General features: G+C 39.9%; 1 long non-coding RNA gene across 4 annotated transcripts in view; it reads right to left on the bottom strand.

Annotated features, from left to right (window-relative positions):
* The window catches only part of LOC128626055 (uncharacterized), a 115,457-nt gene that overhangs the window by 62,506 nt on the left and 30,512 nt on the right, over positions 1–22,439 (bottom strand). For 2 of the 4 annotated variants that reach the window (XR_008389930.1, XR_008389931.1), the window contains exon 3: positions 5,274–5,380. The exons of the other annotated variants lie outside the window; for them this stretch is intronic. This is a non-coding gene — a long non-coding RNA (uncharacterized LOC128626055). The remainder of the gene's footprint in view (positions 1–5,273; positions 5,381–22,439) is intronic. 4 annotated transcript variants of the gene reach the window in all.

The raw sequence follows: 22,439 nt of genomic DNA, 5'->3' as shown, positions 1-22,439 counted from the left end.
CTCTGTGTAGTGGGGGCTTGGAGGAAAGAGGACATATTTTTTTAGGCAAAGCTTTTAAGTCAGAAGTTCAGGGGAGAGGCAGTCTGGGGAAAGCAGAGACAGTTGGTTGCCTATGCATGCTCTTAGGTCCAACCCCAGGGATGGCTCATAAACCCATTCCCCTTGACAGTAGTTGGTTTAGATGGTGGCATGGATGCAAATCAAGCCAATAAGGTGTGAGAGGAAATCTGCTGGATGATCTGCGGGAAGATTGCCTTTAAAAAAAAGAAGGGCACATAGGAAAAGCTGGTCTCTTTTCCTCTCTGAACATTGTCCTGCACGGCTCTGGCAACCACACCTGCACTAGCCACCTTGCAACCCAGGGAGAAAGAGGATCAGGACACAGGTGAGGAGAGCAGAAGTGAAAGACAAAGGAACCCTGATTTCTTGATACTAGCATTGTGCTTCTGAGGAACCAATGAGGGAGGAGCGCGCTTATCTCTGGATTATTTTTGTCATGGGAAATAATACATTTCATTATTGGGTAAACCACTTAGAATTAGGTTTCTTATGTTACTTGAGACTAAAATAACCTTAATATAGTTGGTTTACTGAGTTGGCCAAAACATTTGGAGATTTTTTTTTAAGTATGGCTCTTACACATCATACTACATCATAACAAAGAGGTAGTAAGCCCCAGTACCTGTTTGGGTTACTTCATTTTCACTTCCCTGGTCCTGCTTCCTTGTTATGAACAGTATTCCTGACCTTAATCCTCAACTAGGGGACCCATTGATTTAATGTTAAGGTCTGCACTGAACCACTGAATCTATATAGCTCCTTAATTTCATGCCAGAATCACACACCTCCTCTTTCCCACTTCCCTTAGATTTATAGAACACTCACTTGCTAAGTCAACTCCCTGACATCTCCTCCATACCCATCTATTCCATTTATTAAGTTCCTGAACACAGCCAGCCCTGGGTTAGGCTCTTCATGAATTAAAGGGACAAGGTATCTAACCTGCAAGTAACTTCAAGCTCTGAAGACACATTCTTCAAACAACTACATAGATATTACTATAGAGTGCATCATTTATTGATTTAGTTTATTCAGCATTTAGTCAGCATTTTAATCTAGTCCAAGCATTCTGCTAGGCTTTGAGGATACAAAAAAATGAATGATATTATACGTCAACAAACATAAAACGAGTGTCTATTTTGTGCCAGCCAAGTACTAGGGATAAAATCGTGATGGGAAAAAATATGTGGGACTTGCCCACAGGACCACCTATGGAAAAGACATTTATCATATATGCAGTCAAACATTAGGTGAAAGGGAAGAATAAGGCAAGAGAGAACATTCTAGGCAAGGGGAACTGCACGTGCAAAAGCACTGAGGCAGAAGGGGAATGGGGCAGTTCAGAAACCGAAAGGCCAGTGTGACAGGAGCACCATGAGCATGGGGGAACTGTGGCTGGAGAGGGAGGAGGCAAGGGCTAGGTCACAAAGTGCTCTTTACACCATATGAAGGACTTTGAACCCTTTCCTAAACATCCAGATGTGACATTGGAAAATTTTAAGCAGGAGAATAAACTGACCAGGCTTTTGCTGGAAGGGCCAAGCCTGGAGTCAGGAAGACGAATAAAAAAAATAAACATAAAATGAGGAATGACTTAATGTTTGTGGCAATGGGGAGGGAGAAGAGAAGATAGGCAAGGGATGTCAAGTTGGTATGATCAGGAGAAGATAACAGCCAACAAGCTACTGGAGGAGGTGAGGAAGAAGGGCGGGGAGATGGAGATGATCCGCAGGTTTCAGGGGAAGATGGTTTGAGGAGGAGTGGAATTAGAGTGCATTTAGTTAGTGACATTTTGTGTCCAAGGTGGAGCATCCAAGTTAGACATTAAGATATTCAAGTCTGAAGCTCAAGAGGAAATCTGCACAGGAGAAATAAATTTGGGTTCCATAGTAAGTAGGTGGTATGAAGACATGGGAATGGATATTACCCAGAGAAAGGATATAGAGTGAAAAGAGAGGGATCCCTGAGGACAGTCTGTGTCTATGGGGCCTTGGGCAAGGGGACCAGTGAACATCTCTGTGCATATGGTTAAATACTTGAAAATGAACATTGAACTAACAGGCTAAATACAATGTTGAATCCTCTTACCTTTAAAATTATAACTTTGTGGTAATACAGTTTTAAATGTGCAAAGTGGTGGTTTTAAATGAAATTTGGCAAGAAAATTAATAAGATGACTTAGTTCAATTATAACATTGAATGTCTGCATGTTCTGTTGGTTAGTCAGTAATGTGCAAAGAAAGGATAAGAGAGTCATTATGCACTTCATGAGTTATTATAAATTTATCCCATGAAATTTATTTTCTTGTCTTTATTTCAATAAATCACCAATTATGTTGTTATAATCAAGATTCTCACACAATTCACATCCTTTTCACAGCAGTGCCAAACTAGAAAACTGAGGCAGTAGCAATTGGAAATGTCAAAAAAATGTCAAAGTAATACTTCAATTTAGAAATGAATTATTAGTTTTACACATCATGTTCAAACCTTATTGTTTACAGAACATATAGAAAATATTACAAAATAGTTTAATTTCATTGTCTCTTAAAGTGGTATCTAGATCTATACAGCAATATAAAAACTCAGTACAATACTTCACACTTATTACATTTAAACCTGCATGTATATAAATTAAAGAACAATACAAGTAGTTTAATATTACCAAATGCTTCCCTGCTTCTATGTTACACTACTGTAAATTCCACATTAATTCATAAATACCTCTAGAACTCTCAATCAGAGAAGCAAGAAAATGAACAGTTAGCACTTTGGAGAAATGATACTTCATTATATAAGTATATATTGCATTCATGTTATCTGAGAGGAAAGATTTGAGACATTAATTAATTTGTCTTTTATCTAAGCACTTTCACCACTCAGGTCCTCCCTGTGCTCCAGAGGTTACCCATCTGTGGCTCCCACAGCAGCGTAACCCACACATTGTTATGGGACTTGGACTTAGAGATCTTTTGTTTAGAAGCCATGGGAAAGTGATGTAGAGGATTTCCCTGGGGCTTGAACAGTGTTCCTCCTGACAGGAATTGTTTAAGGTTATAAGACGTGGTATGCCTGCATTGAGCAGTGGATCCTCAATGGTAGAGGTCTTCTTGTGCTCTTTCATAAATTTATTGGGAAGGTGTGGTATGTTTGGCCTTCTAACGGGCATGGTTCAGGGAAGGGTTCCTACTGCTGAGTCTAAAGGGTAGTACTATCTGAGAAGCATCAACAAAAGCGATTGGAAGGAGAGGATCCCATGAAGGAGTTTGAGGTGGCACGACCAGAGAAATAAGAGGAAAATCAAATGTAGCATTGCAGTAATCAAGACAGGAAGTATTTCCAAGGAATTATTAACAGAATCAAGTATAGGACACTAGCCAAACAAAAATGTGGCATAGCTGTACATTAAAAGATTATTCAGCAAACAAAAATAATCAAGCATCAATGTATGTTATGACACCGATGAATCTCAAAGACATTATGTTAACTAAAAAAAATCAATCACAGAAGACCACATATATTGTATGAAGAAATATATGTGTATTGTCTAGTACAGACAAATCCACAGAGACAGAAAGTTTAGTGGTTGAAAGGTGCTTGCAGAATTGGAGGAAATGGGAGTGACAGCTAATGGGTACAGGGTTCCTTTTTGAGGTGTTGAAAATGTCCTAAATTTAGCTTGTGGCAACAGCTGCACAACTCTGTAAATACACAAAAAGCCAGTGAATTGCGTACTTGCAACAGTTGAATGTTGCGGCATATGAATTATATCTCAATAGAGCCATTTTTAAGAAAGAAAAAAGAATGAGGAGATATCCACCACATTTAAGATCACACCATCCTTTGTCCAATCCACCAAACACTGTCCACCTACCTGTGGAAAATCAAATCTGAGCCTTAAACAACCTTAAGACTAAACAATCTATCATGTGATTTGTCCTTTGCCCCAACAAAAAAATAAATAAATCTATTCTTTGAGAAACAAAAGACAAGATAGAGGGACCCACTCATAATAAAGGTCTTTCACACTAAGCTAAACTTGAAAACAGAGAACATTTATGCAAAAATCCATTTACTGTGTCAGTAATTTTCAACATTTCCCCTGCTGTTATTGTAGATAATTGAGTAAAAGCTTTTTCTTCCCTACATCAAGCATCAGTTTCCAACTGATCCTCTTAGAAATTCAGTTTTGAGATTTCACTTCAAGATCATGACTGCAGAATTTATGGGAAATGCATATGTGTTTGGGTAAATGGAACTATTTCCTATTCTTGAGGCAAACACTTAGAAAAACTAGAAGAAAACAGAAGGGGGGAGTAAAATCTCCTACCAAATTTATCAATACAGAGTCACAACTATTTTTTTATAAACTTTCAGTTGACTGTAAGTCTAGGTTGTGAATCCACAATTCATATCTTTCCTACCTAACCAATTATTCAGTATTTATGTGAATTCTAGGTACTAAAGGCTAATATATTCCTGCTGTTCATGTTTTTAATGCACACATTAGTTCTAAAGTTCATAAACCAATGTCTATATTCTAGCAAACATGCAGCATTGAATTTATACCTTCTAAGAATTTATTTCTTAAAATTACAAGTTGGGAGTATGAAACCTACAGGCAATAATATCTAATGGGAAGATTAATAACTCACAGGGCATCTTATCAATCTCACAGTAACAATTCCAGGTAACAGGACAATGAACATTTACATTTTTACAGTTTACATGGTATAGTCATATACAATAATGCGTGTGCTTTTTTATAAAATGGGAGAGCAGGTTTTTTACTATATCTCCATTCGTTAGGTAGGTAAGCAAAAGTTGGTCAAACCCTTTAGTGACTATGGTAGAACACCTTGCTAAATGTTTCCAAAGTACCCTATCTTGAACACCCACTGCGGTCTAAGTGCTTGACACCTGTCTTCCCCTCAAAGTTTCACGGAAGCAGAGCCGTAGCACAGCATCTGGCACACAGTATGTGCTCAAACACTATTAGTAGAATTAAATTGATCAAGTCTCCACAGCTAGTAAGGCAGAGATGAGATGTCAGACTCTACATCACGTATTCTTTTAAATTCTGAATGATGTTTTATTCACCCATTGTCACTGTCAGCTCATTTAAAAAAGACAGAAAGAAGATACTAAGTAAGACACCTAGACCAGCATTTTGGCATATAGGTCTCTGGCCCTATAGCTCAGTGGTTACATACCTCAGTGGTGAAGAGTCAGAGGGCTGTGGAGTCAGGTCTTTACTTCAGACATTACTCTGTTCTCTTTAGCTATGTGTCCTCCAGTAACCTTCCCAGGACTCAGTTTTCTCATTTGCAAAATGGAGATAAAAATAAAAATCTCTCAGGATTATTGTAATGATTAAATGGAATCAAATCTATAAGCCATGCAGCACAATGCCTGGCACTTAGAGAGAATTCAAAGTCCATTGTTGTCATTACCATTATCATTATTATTACTATTCTTACGTTTCCCTACAAGAAGAGCAAAAGCCCTTGGGTTAAACGCACAATTGTCCACAGCAGACAAGGCCGTTTGTTGATAACTGACACTTCATTTGCAGATGAAAAAGCTTTTAGTCAATTTCTACAGTAACAGTTGAGTAAATGTTATTTCTGTCATGTCTTTCATAGCACACTGAAGCCACCAGAGGCAAGAATAGCATCTCCAACTTCCTGGAGAGAAGTTCATTGACTTGCCAGTTAAAGAATCTGGGGAGAACTAGAATATTCTTCTCTAATTCCCTTTACCAGCCTTGGGCCATTTAATTTCCTCTTCCACCTCCATTGCTGTGTGCGATATTTTTTCTAGGCAACCACAACCTGACTTGATCATTTTGAGAAAGGGAATTCTTAAATTCCTTTGCAACTCAGAAAAGTGTATTCTATCATTTGCATATACATTTTTCTCTTTCATGCTAAATGTTTTGATTCCTGATTTCAACTGCTTTTTATGAACACAAAGATTCCCAAGAGTTGTGTCCTGAAGGACCGTGTTGCCTTCCTCTCCAACCCTCCTCATCAGAGCCTTCCCTTTCTTTTCTCCCCTGTCTCTGCTCCTCCCTGCACTCTCCTCAGCCTCTGAGACAGCCAGCAATTCAGAATCTAGTCAAATCATATTGTACAGACATTGACACCTCGTGCTTGTCTTTGTGGATATTAGAGAGATAGGGCATTAGGAGCCAGATACTTGATGTGAATTTTGATTTAATCATAGGCAAGGTGACTGAGTTTTTGGCAAGCTATTTCATGTCTCTATATCTTGGTTTACACATTTATAAAATGGGAATAATAATAACACCAACCTCATTCATTTGTAATAAGATCACATAAATAAAAAAATCTTTTGCAAAATATGACATTCTTCAAAAAAATATTCTGACTACCTGGAATGATAGTAGAGGGAAAGAAAGACAAAGAATTACTACGAATTAGGGTTTATGAGGTGACAGGTAATTTATAACTCAAAATGTAACTTTGTTAGTATGTAGATTAATGCATTATCTTGAGCTGTTCCTCTATTTCTCTTTGTCTGGGAATTTTTCCTCTCTTCCACTAGTGGAGATGTGATGGTCAGTGCTCTGTCTACATTCCTCTCTTACCTTTATATTCTTTCTCTTGTGAAGCTCAACAATCTACTGGAGACAGATGTCTCACAAATCTACCCTGCAGGATAGGAAGTCACGAGACCATTAAAATCCCTTCACCTTTACCATATAATGTAATCTAACCACAGGAGTGACATCCATCATAGTAACAGATAGATGACATTCAACATATTAACAGTTCCCGCCACACACAAGGGGAAGAGATTATACAGGGTATGGACACCAGGGGGCTGGATTCTTGAGGACCATCTTAGAATTCTGCCTACCACAACCATCTATCATCTGCTTGGCAGAAGGGATGCAAAGAGAATTTGACATGTTCTTCACCTTCAAAGAGTTATAAATTGGATGATACTCACCCCTAAATCATAGGGCTAGATGAATAGAATTATGGGGGAAAAATACATGTGCAGTGTTTACCACAGGGCCTGACACATGAGAATTAGTGTTCAGAAGAGTTAGTTATTCTTATCAGATAATTGGAACACAGTCTGTTAAGGGATGTATGGAGGTTCTACACAAGGCCTAGGCCGAGAAGAGGGATGCTCAGTTTGGGGGGAGATAAGAAAGGGCTTCAAAAAAATAGAAGCCGCTTGACCTCAATCTTCTCAAAAATATCGTCAAATTTGCTGTATTAACCCCTCTTTTAAAAATATTTGAAAACTGAGACTCGGTTAAGGAACTTATTATATAAGGCCATTCAGCTGGTCAGAGGGGAAGGCAGATTTCACACCCAGGTGGACTGATTGGAATGCCTGCGCTTCACCTCATGTGTGTGTATGGGTCCATTTTAACCATGTGTGAAATATTGGGGTACTAGTAGAAAATAAGCTTATGCAGATAGTGGGGGCTTCCATCCTGGAGACTCAAGGACAAGTTTTAAATGAGGCAAAACAAAAAGGCAGGTGGCCCTGACCCATTTGGTTAAGTTGGTTGGGCATCATCCTGCAATGCAAAGGTCACCATTTCAGTTCCTGGTCAGGACACATGCCTGGGTTGAGGGTTTGGTCCCCAGTCAGGGTGAGTAAGTCCCCACGTCCAAGAGGCAATTGATTGATGTTTCTCTCTCACAGCTATGTCTGTCCTCCACTCTTTCTCCCTCCCTTGCCTTCTCTCTATACATAAATAAATAAATAAACAAACAAGTAAATAAATAAATAGTTTTAAAAAAGAAAAGCAGATGTCTTTGATGAGAGAATTACCTAACAGCTAATTGGAATATTATTTTAGGAACATTGTCCTGGCCTCGATGGGCAAGATCAGGGAACGAGAAAGTGCATGAGGAGGGATGAGCCAAGGAAGCTGCAATGGTACCTCAGATGGGAAGCAACTGAAACTTGAAACTGGAGCAGTGGAGAGGAGTGTTGGGAGAAATGCTGGACATGAAAATGACCAATTAAATAGGAGTTGGAAGAAAGGCCTGGTGTAGGTGAACCCTTCCTTAGAACTCTCCAACCCTTTGCCCTACAGGCTCCCTTCCATTTTCTGTCTGCTGTTCATATGCTGTGCATCAGCCCACCCAGACTGTAAGCAGAGAACCCCAAACTTACCATGCCAATGTGGTTGTTCTTCCTGTTTTCTTCCTTGAGAATAGTCTTTTTTGTATCCCCCTCTGGCAAAATCCCAACCTTCCTTCAATGCTCATTCTAAGTGTCTCCGATTTTAAAGATCCATTTATAATCCTTTCCCCTTTCCAAAGTGTTTGCTTTTCCAAACACTTAAAACTCTGTACCATACTACTCGGCACTTTGATACATGCCTCAGAGGGATCTTAAATTGATTTCAACTCAATACAAGGAAGACCTTTCCAACAATTAGAGCTATCTGACTGCCTCTGAAGAGATGAGCTGCCTGTGAAGGCAGCAAACTGGTTCTCACTGAAGTTTGCAATCGCAGTAATTGTCAGGGGATTGAAGTGATCCCCAAACCTGCTGTAGAGACTTGAACATCTAATGGAATGTGAGACTGGGAAATCTTTGAGATCCTGTATCACTCAGAGATTCTGGATTACATGTAGCAATGTAGTGTTCATTCAGTAAACATCTTCCATGTACCTACTTTGGACTTCAATAGGAACCACAAGCTTGATCAAATGCCTACATGTGAGGTAGGTGACTTACATGAGGAAGTGGGCTGAGTATTGGGGACCCCTGGGGAGAGAGGTGCACTGGAGCAGACATAGTGTTTAAAGCTAGTGATTACTCCCCACCCCCCATTAGAGTCTACCCTTGTACACCATTTTGGAACCCAATGCTAAATACTGTACTAGATGTTTGGTATAACAAAGATAAACCTGATCTTGAGAAATCTCACACTCTTATGGAGGAGATAGACATTGTAGCAGGCAAATGCAGTAGAATGCACATTTAGAATATTTGAGTTTTTTCCTTGTAAAGAAATGAAGGCTCTGATGACAAAATGAAGAGAGAAGGAGTTAATGTAAAAGTAAGAAAGTAAGAAGAAAACAGAAGTAAATTGTCTTCCCAGTAGGAGTGAATAAAAACCTGGGTCTTTACCCTTGGAGAACAGGACAAAACAGCAGTTTTTAGTTAGGAAGAAATATGTTACATCCATTGGGAATAAGTTTAACTTGATGTAGCCACAAGACATCTAGCAAACAATGTCTAATTATCCAATTTCATATAGGGAGTTGGAAGGTTGAAAGAAAAATGAAAATGAGAGATAAGAATTTGGGGTCATTTACTGAGGCATAATATTTGATGTCTTATGTGAATGAGTTCAAGAGTAGAGAGGGGAATTATAGAGTAGAATGGAATTATATTTTAGGAGAGAAGCATTTAGGGACAGGTGCAGAGTAAGAAAGTCCAGCAAAGGAAACTAAAAAGAATATTGGGAAAGCAAAGAAAGACCCAAGTCCCCAAGGCCAAGGCAGGAACATTTGCTGAGAAGTCACTCTCCTTCCATTCCTCTTAAACTAGGTCATCCCCAAAGTACAGCTGGGCAGGGTGTGGGATGGGGGTGGAAAGGAAAACTGCAAACTGTAAAACCACAGGACAAGGATGATTTCCAACCTGGGCAGGAATTGTTACCCAGTAAAGAGTTGATAGTAAGTCTTGAAGAGAATATTGCTGGGTGGCCAACTGAGCCTCTCATTTTGGATTGTCACCAGGGAATATTCTTTCCATGGCTAACAGAGAGAAGGTTTCATTTTCTTTCAGAAGAAACAGACTTTTTGTGCTGACTCTGCAAGGGCAACGCAAGTCATAAGGAAGGGATTCATCAGTTTCAACTGCTATCTTCCCACATTCCCAACACAAATGTCAATCCACACCCAGAGACATTCAAATCAACTTCAGAGGGGATGAGCACATCCATGTTCTTAGGCTGCAGCTCTTCACCACAGCCAACTTTTTTTTTCTTAAGAAATCTAAATTTAGGTCTGCTGGGAAAAGAAGGAAAATGAAGCAGGCCAAATTAGAAGTTTAGTGGACTTGAGAGGTAAATTTTCAGCAACTCCCTTTCCCCCTATTAATCCTTCTTCTTTTTTGTCCCTTATCCATTATGTGGGATTAGTCCTTTGTAAATTTGGATTTGTACTGATGAATTAAATTCTTGGCAACCGCTGTTCCTGCTGACTGGGTGTTTCTTTGTGTTCTTTGTAAGATCTATAACTCATTGCACCTGTTGCCTCTGAATAGTCCTCCCCAGTCAAGTGTGTGTGTGTGTGTGTGTGTGTGTGTGTGTGTGTGTGTGTGTGTGTGTGTGTGTGTGTATTCTTTAACGCATTCTACAACATTCAACGTAAAAAGAACTCCAGTAGGTGGGAGGGGTTGCTAAACAGTGGACTGAGTTAGGAAGGCAAGTTGTAGAATCTCTTTCCTCTGCAATCTCTTAAGAAAAGCACCAAAAACAGCTCCACACAGCACAATGGGCAATTGGTGCTCATTTGGGGCAAGAGGTAATAGAAGATGAAATCTGAAGGCCTTTCCAGGCCTTGGGGGCTACTATATGTTTTCACCAGAGATCAAGAAAGGAACTTTGTCATCCTCTAGTCAAAATAGCATAGTTTTCAAATGGGGTAAGTCTAGGTCAGGGAGGTTTAGTAGGAACTTATCCAAGGTAACACAGTCAATTAATAAAAAATAGGGAACTAGAATCCACACCTCCTGGTTCCACCCCACCCGAAACATACACACAGTCTCGCTTTACACCTTTTTTTTTTGTTTTTTTTTTCTTTCCAAATAAATATTAACCAACTGGTTTGTAAGGTCTTTGTAGAGAAGCTCTCTATTTTTATCAAGTTTCACATTTCTGAAAAATTACATCAGAATTTATGTCAGAAGAATGTTGTATTTTTCAATGAAATAAATTTTTTAATGGGAAAAAGAGAAAGTGGCCTGGGATATATATCTTAGCAGCTGAATAAACAGGTCTACAAGACAAGCATTTTTGGCTTTATGTTATATATTATTTACAATGCAATCATTCAATTTATTAAAGATTGGACCATTAGTTTCATAATATAATACATTCTCTCCTTTTATTTTCCATCGAGAGCTCTTTCTGAGATGGAAGTCAGCCAAATGGAGTACAAGCATCTTTCCTGGAGATTGTTAGGTCTCCCTCCTTTTTATTTTTCCCTATTCCCCACTGCTACTCACCACCACCATCACATACAAATCTTTTCCCACACATATTTGAGCCCATCTATATGTTGTCCATTGGATGTTTGAGCCTCCAGAAATTTGGAATAGGTCTAATTCTAGAGATGAGAATATCCTCACTGTCACAATTTTTAAAAATTCAATGGAGTCATTTCTCATCTCTGTCTTCTAAACCCATTTCCACATCTCTTATGGGCAAATATAAAATATTAGTGGATAACAAGGATAAAAACTTGAAAGACTTCATTATTGATTAAATCACCTGAGGGTCACAGTTAAGCTCTAAGAAAATTCTGGTTGAAACTTTCTAGCTTTCATTTCTTCTCTGAATATAGTCTGACTCAAGAACTGCAAATCCCTCTAAAAGTTACTGTCTTAAACATAAAAGTTCAAAGTACAGGCAGTCAGATCCACCACACATAAATCAGATTACATCTAAAGCCATGAGGTATTAAATATTTGGTCCATGTTTGGTGGTAGTGGTGAATGGGGTATCTATCTGAAGGCTTATCTCATTCAAGAAACTGTCCTTGATAAAGGACAAGCTTTCCCGCAGTGACTGCCTAGAGTACATTATGTTACCACCAACACTTTGTCATTCATCAGACTCACTTAAACACTTTATTGCCTTCTAGTTGGCCTCCCTGGTACTGCATTTGGAAATCATCACATCTTCATTATCTACATAAACATGTGCTGTACTTGCCCTGACTACGCAGTGTAGAGTTGCCCACATGAGAAGTAGCTCCATTTCTATTCTCCAGTAGCATTTCAAAGCATCTTTCTTTGTGATTTTTATGTGGGGCTTATATTTAAAATCACTGGTATTTTCTCTATCCATGCAAATTTCTCTAGGCTATAATTTAATTCAGACAATCCCAAATATACCCTTCAAATTCAATGCACATCTATATTGATATTTTGCTTAACGGGACAAGCAATAAATGACTTTATTTGCATTAATTCAACAATAACTTGGGAGAGAATGAGAAAGATGTAGCCCATGCTGTAAAAATGGTTACTCACGGCCTCCTTGGAGCAAATAATGAGCTCATCTCAATACATTCTACATTGTGAAAAATGTAACCCAAGTGTGTGCAGAACAAGGGAGAAGAAGTTCAAGGGGAAAACAGAGCAGAGAGGGTAATGGGTTTTGCCTGGAAAGGTATGATAGAAAGCTTCAAAAAGAAGGTGGTGTTTGAGTTGTGCTTAAAAGATAAGCTGAAGTTTTCTGGACTGAGGCACAAGAGATAGGCCTTCTAGGCAGAGGAACACTGTGGAGAAGGGGCACGGAGACATGAGGCAGCTACCGTGAGTTGTCCAGTGTGACAGGAGTGTATCATGCATGGCTGGGCAGAACTGTTAGACAGGAACCTGGCAAGGGAGGCTGGGCTCAGATAAAAGGCCTTGACTGTGTCCTCCAGAGATATTTGAGTTTGTCCAGTAAGCAATGGAAACATAGAAAGATTTCCTTGAAAAATGCTTCTGTTTGCAAAGTTAATGAAAGGTCCAAGGAAAGAAGTGATCAGCCAAGGTAAAACAATCAGTTAGATACTTATCAAGATCCAGAAAAGTGGTCAGATCTAGAGAGAAAGAAATGGATTCAAAAGACACATTTGGCTTGGAACTGCCAACCCACATGGAAACAACAGAAATGACCTTTGATAGATTGTTGGACAGAGAAGAGGCAGTGCATACATACAGTGGAATACCGCTCAGCTGTAAAAAGGGACGAAATAGTGCCATTTGTGATAACATGGATGGATCTCAAGAATGTCATACTAAGCAAAATAAGTGAAACAGGAAAAGTCAAGAATCGTATGATTTCACTTGTATGTGGGACATAAAACTGAAAGCAACCAATGAACAAACAAGACAAACAAACAAAAACTCAAAGACACAGACCACAGTATGGTGGTTACCAGAGTGGGGAGAGGTAATAAAGGGAGTCAAATCCATGGTGACAAAAAGAGTTTTGACTCTGAGTGGTGGTCGCACCACACAATATAAGGATGATGTATTACAGCATGGTATGCTTGAAACCTCTGTAATTTTATTAACACATGTCACCACAATAAATATATTAAAAATAATAATAATGGTCAGCCCTCGTTGGCAGGATAGATGTATATTTCTTTGTGTTTACCATATACATGTTAAGCATACAACAGTCTATAAGCTCCTTAAATGCTTAAGTAAAGACATATAATTCAATAAACAGATCCTCCAAGATTACATATAAACATTAAGGTGCTGGGAGAAAATAACTCCCTAGCACTGAGCCAGCAGTGCTTGGGATGGCATTCTGGCCCTGACACCTGGTAGCAGGCTGGCTGTTGGAAAAGTCCCTTCACCTCTCTAGGCCTCTTTTCTGTCTCAAATGGAGGAACTGGCAGAGACAATTTATCTCCAAGGTTCCCTCCAGCTCTCATACTCTGTGAGTCAAACCCTTGTGATAAGGGGGCACCAGTTCTGGCCTTTCCCAGGCTGAGTCACCTCTGAGGCAGAAATTATTCTGGGGATGACCAGGAAATGTGAGTCCAGTCACCATGGTAATGTCCTAAGGTCCATTCTCAGGAATCGGGGATGGGCAGGTCTGATCTGGGGCTGGGGCAAATGTTAGAGGCGGGTCATGATTACACAACCATCTCTCAGCTTCTCCCCTCTAAAGGCACAGCCAGACTGGGTCCAGGAGACCTGCCAGAGCTCCACAGAAGAAAGAGCCCTCTCTTTCAGATCTCAGGATTTCCCAGAGTCTGTTTTTCCTGCTTGTGTAAATTCCCACAGCCAGTTATCTTATTTACATTGTTGTAATGTTGCTCATAGGACTTGCCACAAGAATGCAGAGTTCTCAGGTAGCTTTTCCTCACTTCCTCATCCCCAGAAGAGCTGGGAATCCACTTCCTTCTCAGCAGCAACCCTTGTTCCCTGAGGCCCAACCAATAGAATGCACTCCCTCTGCCTATTTCCAGTCACCTAGCTCTTAGTGAGCACCTACTATATGCCACAAGCTCTTCTTCAAGTCAAGGATTCCACACAGCAAACCCAGGAGGTGGATGATGTGACTTCCCACTTTGTCTACAGAAAGGTGGCTCACCAAACAAAGCCTGAACTTCTAGGATGTGCCAAACCAGGATTCAAACTGACTTCTGTCTGGTTTCTAGTCTGCTGTGTTCTCCATCCTACAACCAGACTTAAGTTCTAAATAACATTACGCCCAAGTGTGAACTATCTATAAAGCCCCTAAGCACATCTCCACCTGGTGGAGGTTACAGTCAAGGTTACTTCAGGCCAAGATACCAAAAGAGAGAAACAGGTCAAAATGCACCTAAGCAAGGGCACTAATGTTACAATCCAGGTTCCTTCCCATTTTTTCCAATAAAGTTGTGATTTGCTGCTAGGAGTCAGTTCTGCATAGTCATTAAAATGAAGAAACCCTGTAAATCAGGCTGCCTGGTTTTGAATCCCCATTATCACATAGTAGCCAAGTAACCTGGGCCAAATTACTTAGGCTCTCTAAGCCTCATCTTCTGGTGTATAAATGGTGATGAGAGTAATACTCCCCTCATAGTGTTGTTATGAGGAGTAAATAAGATGATACATGGAAGGCACTTAACACAGAGTCTGGCATATGGCATGGGCTCCATAAATCCCAGCCATTATTATTATCATAATATCTTTGTACATAAATCTATCTGTAGCTCTGATTGTTTTCTTAGGACAGATTCCAATGAGTAACATCACTGTATCAAAGGGTGGCTCTTCACACATAGTGCTTAATTATCTCCCAGAAATTTTGGAGCGATTTATACACCCAGCAGAAATGTCTGCAGGAGTGCATGCAGCATCATTCGTAGCAGTGAACTCAGCAAATATACCACATGCAGATGACTGCAATACAGTAGAAGATGTTTGACCATCTTACAGTTCTCAAATAGAAGGACATAACCTTATTGTTTTTCCAGGCCTCTTCAGTTATGGGAATAACCAGGGCTGGAATGGATCGTCACAAAGGCTTTTGATTTAAGTGAGAGAGCATGGATTCAATTCCAAGCTCTGCCACTTACTAGCTATGAGATTTTGGAGTTGGTTTATTTTCCTCTCTGTACCTAGTTACTTCAACAGTTTTTTTAAATATATGTATTATATCTGAACAGCATCTTTCTCTGAGATGTGGTGCAGCTACAGATGCAGAATAGATGTGACTCTGCCAGGTGATGATAGCTGTCAATATCATTTGCACATTTTTCTGTAACTACTGTGCCTTTATAAACAATTTTTTACTTTATTATTATATAGATCTTCCATATGTCTAATATCAAGTGGATTCTAGATCCAGCTCTATCAAAATTTTGCTGTGCAACCAAGGGTAAGTGACTTCACCATTCTCGGCCACTACTTGCTGCCTATAACAATGAGGGCTGAGGTCCAGAGCATCTCCAAAAGGTCTGTTTCTACTATGTTGCCTTCTCATACACCAGGTTTCTTAACTGGCACTACTGATATTTCAGGCTAGATCATTCTTTATTGTGCTGGACAGGTGTGGCTATTGCAGGGTACTTAGAAGCATCTTGGCCTCTGCTACCCATTGACACCTCCACCAAAGTTGTGACAACTAAAAATGTCCCTGGATATTGCCAAATGTCCTCTGAGGCTCAAAATCATCCCCAGTTGAGGACTACTTGGATATACTTATGGGTTTCAGGCACTGAGTATTACTTAAAGAGCTGAATTAGATGGCTTTTAATATCCCTTTCAAACATAATATCCCAAGGGCCAATGATGCTCTGACCGATGGGTCTCTAACCCATCCACATGACACACATTTGAGAGAGGCCCTTGTCTTTTCTACCTGCTAAATTCCATGGAGGAGACTGACCCAGTCATCCATCTCTTTGCTACAGGTGACAGGTAAACTATCCAAACACAAGGGTGCAGTCCATCTGACCCAGTCATGAGTCAAGTGTCTTTGGGCAAACCTTTATTTTTTTAATGCTCACCAGAGGTATGTTTTATTAATTTTGGAGAGAGTGGAAGGGAAAGAGAGAAACAGCGATGTGAGAAACATTGATCAGCTGCCTCCCACACATGCCCCAGCTGGGGATTGAACTTACAACCTAGGTATGTGTCCTGACCCAGAATCAAACCTGCAACCTTTTAGTGCATGGGATGATGCTCCAACCAACTCAGCCACCTGACCAGAGCAAATCCTTTAGTTTCTGAGTTTCTTCATATGTCACATAGAATGGAGGACACTGCAAAACAATTCGAAAGGACGAAATATGACAAGTGTGGATGTGCCTGGCACCAAGAAGGAGGAAGAGGAACTCCAAATGGGAAGCTCTTGCCTTCATGTTTCCCTGAAGAAAATGATGACTGCTCAGTCACGTCCTTGGCCTAGCCTGGGAATTTGGACCAGATTTTCCTTTGATTTAGGTGCATGTAACCAGAATCAAGGAGCAGCTCCTGAGGAGTGGGGTGGACAAAGATACAGTTAGCAGTCAAGGGAATGCTGCAGACCAAGAGAGGGACTTTGGTTCCAGCTGGAAACGTCAGCAGAGTGCTGGGAGAAAGGAATCTCTTTAGCAGGTGTGTTTGGAATCTGGCACAGCACGCTGGGCGAAGGCCAAGACCACTGAGCTGGTCTGAATGCCTTCTATGTTGCCTCCCTGGGACTGAGACCCAGGATTTAAAGGGGAGGACGTCTAGGGTAAACACAACAGCCAGACAGTGGCTAGAATTTTTCCTTAGGGTTTCCATGTCTCCTGCAGAACACCAAGAGGCCAGCAACAGGAGCGGCCTAAGTCCTTCACCCACCCTCTTCCACATCACCTGATCCGAAAAGAGCTCCGAAAATAGCTCAGAATCTGGGCCTGCCTGGGAGAGACATAAAGATCCATTTACATGGGAAGGTGAGTGCTCTGAATACCCACAGCAGACCAATCTATGCTAATGGCTCCGTCCCCCTCAAATCTGGGATTTATGTAACTGGCTCCTGTGCTCTGTCATTGCCAGCAGAAATGCCTGAATTATCTTAATTCCAGAATGTAAATTATTCCAATTTTGAGACCATCATTTTAAAGCTGTCAAAGTCAATATTTTTAACAGCCTAGAAAAAATCTACAACTGGAAAATGTCTAAACAAGTTGTGCTTGAGGTCTTGAGACAACTTCTGGCAAAAACCGAAGCTGAGATAGAGAAATAGGCCCATACTGCTTCCACGGCTAGGAAAAAACGTCAGTTCGTCCCACCACCAATTTGTCTGCGGGACAGCCAATGAGTTTGTCTCCTTGCATTGATCACTTTCAATCTGTTACCTTCCATTTATGGATTAATCATTTATCTTTTGGTCCTAAGATATTTTTAAAGAAATTAATTCTCAAAAGATAAAATTCAATACATGGTCATGAAAAGATGGGGGGAGGAATCCTCCCCTAACCTTCACCCATCCCAAGTTTGCATGTCATATGTATTTTAATTCACATCATCCATTATTCTGAGAGCCCCCGTGTGCTGGGCACAGCCCTGGAAACGCTGGGGTGGGTGAGGACAGGTGAGGGAAGAGGGTTTCAAACAAACTGCCTTGTACTTACTTGGTCAGGAAAGAAAAAGCAAGGTGTGTGTGTGTGTATGCGTTGTTTTGTTTGATCGATTGGTTTGTTTTGTTTTGTTTTGTTTTGTTTTGTTTTGTTGGTCATCAGTTCCCATCCAGGTGAATCATCGTCTCTACCTTGATAGAAACCTGGGAACGAAGGAAGCACACATATGTAGGGAAAAAAACATGCAAAGCAAAATCACTGTTGTGGTTCCTCTTTGAGGCAGAGGCCATTCAGTAGTACCTCGGTTGCCGACCTGGTTACAAGAATAGGCCCTGCCCAAATGGGCACCTCTGCTCACCACTGGCATGGACAGCGGTGGTCCTCCCGGGACAGCACTAGAAAAAATCTCTGTTATGGGCACATCTGCTATTCAGAGGCTAAAACACACCCTGTTCTTGCAGCTCTGAAGCAGGATTAATTGATTGGTCTCATATGAACCTAAAAGCCGTTAAGAGCAAGGAGGATGAAAAGCAATTCAAATTGCTTTATTACCATTTTCTAGTAAAGTACCAGTTTAGTCTTCAGCCCTACTGTGAAGCAGCGGGTTTCCAGATATCGACTGTGCTGGCATGTGCTCCTAGAAGAGAGGAAACGCCTGGGTCTGAAAAGCAGAAACATCTGTTCAGATCTCCAGCAGGCCTGTTGCTGGAACCATGGGGGTGGGGGTGTCCCCTCCAGGTGGTGTCGCTACCAGCCAGAGATGGGGAAGCACTCCCCATAGGGGAATTTCAGGCTGTGAGCAGAGCTCTTTCTTGCTCTCTTTTTTTAAAGACCTCATTCACTTAATGTAGGTGCAAGAGTTTTATAAAGTAGTCCATAGACTTTCTGACAGAGGGAAGCCTGGATGATTACAGTAGTTGTAATGATAATATTAATAGTCATTATGTAGTACTTATATATGCCAGCCACTGAGTGTTTTACTTATCTTAACTCATTTAAACCTCAAACAACACCACAAGGTAGGTACTTCTACAATCTCTTCTTTACAGATGAAGAAACGGAGGCAGATGGGTTAAACAGCTGGCCTGAGTTCACCACCTCCTAAGTGCAGGAGTCATGCTTTGAACCCAGCTTTCATTACCACCTGTGGTCATGATCACTGCACTGTGATATATACCATCATGCTCACTTTTTTTTATCCTTGTATGATATTGAGAATTGGATATTGCTGTCCCCAATTTTCAGATGGGAGAACTACAGCTGAGAGTTATGAAGGGATTTATTCAAGGTCATGAGGATTAGAAATGTCAAAGCCTGGGTTAACCCTGGGTCAAGATATTTTTACAATAGTCTGGTCCCTCAGCATGCTCTGAAAGTTTGAATTTGAACTATGTTTTCTCAGTAGGACCTAGCCCAGAATGTCAACAAGTAGACTGGTAATAATAATAGTATTATTATTATGGTTACCACTTATTGAACACCTGCAATTTGATAAGCCCTCCCCTGGACATAAGTTTAATCTGCACAAATCTCTGCAAGTCAGGTTTTTTAATATTTTCCCCATAAATCAAAAAAGGGAAGCTGGGGCACAGAGCTATAAAGTGACTTGACCAAGGTCACATAGCTGGTAAATGACTGCACTTGAATATGACCCCAAATTATTCTGGTTCATAAGTACAAGTGCTTACTAATTGTCCTTTATTATTAAAACATGTGAATGGAGATTTTTAGGTTTTTCAACCTCTCTTGTATTCCCAGGGCCTGTTGAACAAATGACTGAATTTACTTTGGGGTCTGGAAGAAATATCTTAGGAAGCTTCAGTGATTTGCAGGAGAGTTTCATGACATATCTAAGAACAAATCCAATATCGGACCACAACTAATACAAAGTAACAAGAGGTAGCTTTTCTAGGAATGATTATCCCACATGTGTCCATCTGACCTAAATACTTATTTATGAGAAGAGAACTCAATAGGCCACCATCTCTGCAATTCATCAAACCAGAAAATTTTGCCCCTACGTATTAGACCAAGCTACTGTCATCTCTGCCCTGAATGTTAACACAAGTTCCTCCCATCTTAACTCTCTACTTCCACTTGACCTCTTCAGTCCATCCTATATTCAAAAACCAGAGTTTGCCTCCTGAAATATAAATCACATTACATTACACACCCTACTGGAAAACCATCCCTGGCTCCCTATTAAACTTAGAGTAGAATCCAAACTTCCTCCCCTGGCTTCTGCCTTCCACTACCAGCATTTTGAACCACCACATCCATAACTTAGAACACTCTGTCTGCATTGTCTCGGGACCTCTAACAAGCTATGTCCTCTCTCTCCCCGGACCTTGAACATACTATTTCTCTGCCTGGATTCTCTTTCTCCCACTCCTCTTATTCTTGCTCCTTCTCCTTTTTCTAACCTTAGTTCTATGCTAAGGGATTAGAAAAAGAGATTTTCTGACCATCCAGTCAAACCCTCCCTTTCCACTGTTCTCTCCTATAGTACTCTATTTTTTCCATAGCTCTTACCAGGCAGTATTCAAAATTATATATTTACTTTTTTAAGTTCTCTCTCTCCTCCAGTATTTTGTAAGCTCATGAAGGCAAACACCATGTCTGTTGGGTATGTTTGTTGGAGGTGGGGAAGAGGTGTTACCATTGTCTGTTCAGCACCTAACTTTGTTCCTAGCTCCGTATCTGGCCTAAAACAGACATTCCAAAGTACTTACTGAGTAAGTTAATAAACGAGAAAAGATTATTGGAACTTGAAAATATTGCAGAGACCCATAAAGTATAAGTATGTTGAGAACAAGTTCTATGTCTTGGTTAGCTCTGTATTCCTAACAACTTGTTCAGAGACTGAGAAAGGAAGATAAATGTATGGTTGTTGAATGACAAAACAGAACAGACGAGTGAACTAACATTTATTAAACAACTATTATGTGTTCTAGGCAATTGACATACATCATTTCATTTCTTCTTCCCATAGCCATGTTTAGTAATTTGGCAAGAAAAATATATAAAAGATATCAAAGTAGGAAAGGAAGAAGTAAAATAACCTGTTTGCAGACAATATGATCATATTGCACAAAATCCTAACGGTCACACACATGCACCTACACTCACAGATTGTTGAAACTAATAAATTCAGCAAAGTTGCAGAATACAAAATCAGCACAGAAAACCAGTTGTGTTTCTAGACACTAACAATAAACAATGCAAAAACTTAACCAAGGAGGTAAAAACCTTATAAATTGTAAACTACAAAATATTGCTAACAAAATTAAAATACACAAATAAATTGAAACATGTCTGTGTTCATAGACAGAAACTTAATATTAAAATGTCAATACTATTCAAAAGCAATCTACAGATGCACTGTAATTTTAATCAAAATCCCAAGATGTGTTTTGCAGAAATAGAGAAAACCGTTCTAAAATTCATATGGAATCTCAAGGGACCTCAAACAGCCAAAACAATCAATGAAAAAGAAGAACAATGTTGGAGGACTAACACTTCCTACAAACCTACAGTAATCAAAACAGTGTGGTACTGGCATAAAAACAAACATATTGACTAATGGAACAGAATAGAAAGTCCAGAAATAAACTCTCAAATATACGGCCAAATGATTTTTTGATGGAGTGCCAAGACATTTCAATGGGGAAGAGACAGTCTTTTTGACAAGTGATATTAGGATATCTAAATATCCACAGAAGAATGAAGTTGGAGCCTTACTTTATACAGTAAACAAAACTGAACCCCAAATGGGTCAAAGAACTAAAATGTTAGAGCTAAAAATATAGAACTCTTAGAAGAAAACATACAAAAAATTTTCAATATCACACAGTGAAGATGTTATTGGCATAGCTTACACTAGAACTCTCAGCTCCCTGAAGCCCAATCTTTGATTTAAACTAAAATAGTACTTAAAAGTATAGCACATTTGCAAACACACTTTAACACCAAGCAGCTTGAACATAGTGAAACAAGCTCCTCCTATGTTTTCCCCAAGTTCTCCAAGGGAAAAAAAAAAAAGAAACTCACAACCATAAGATATAATTGGTGGTGGTGGCGTGATGGTATGCCAATGGTAATGATAATGAAACTTTCTGGGCACTCAGGCCTGGGCTCATGGGAATTTAATTCAGCTCCCTGAACCCTACTCTCTCACTATAAAAAATAACACTCAACAAACTTGGGCTTTGTTTTTTATCTTCCCCTTGATAAGATGGGACTCAGTAAAAACTCAGTTACTCAGAAACCCACTGATCTCCCAATTAATGGTGATTTTGTTCTTCAGGTCCCTTGAAAATAATCTCTTTCTTAAACAGGGAAATAAAAATCCTACCTGAAAATATTTAAAACTTTAAGACTAAAGCTCATTTGGCCTCCTTTTTTTCCTCCTCTCCTCTTTTTTTTTTTCCACTGTCAGATTGTCATTTGTTAGGTGACTGAAGAAACTGTTTAGTTCACTAAATATTTATCATTCAAAGGCAAATAAAACTATTATGTATATCATTTCCCATAGCTGTTTGACCACTCTGGCCAGTGTCAATTTCTCTTAGTCAAGGTTTAGCAGAAAGAAAAGAG

Source organism: Artibeus jamaicensis, unplaced genomic scaffold (assembly GCF_021234435.1).
Source record: "Artibeus jamaicensis isolate MK-2021 breed Jamaican fruit bat unplaced genomic scaffold, CSHL_Jam_final scaffold_1964, whole genome shotgun sequence".
NCBI classification, from domain to species: Eukaryota; Metazoa; Chordata; class Mammalia; order Chiroptera; family Phyllostomidae; genus Artibeus; species Artibeus jamaicensis.
This window is presented reverse-complemented; position numbering and strand designations above follow the sequence as displayed.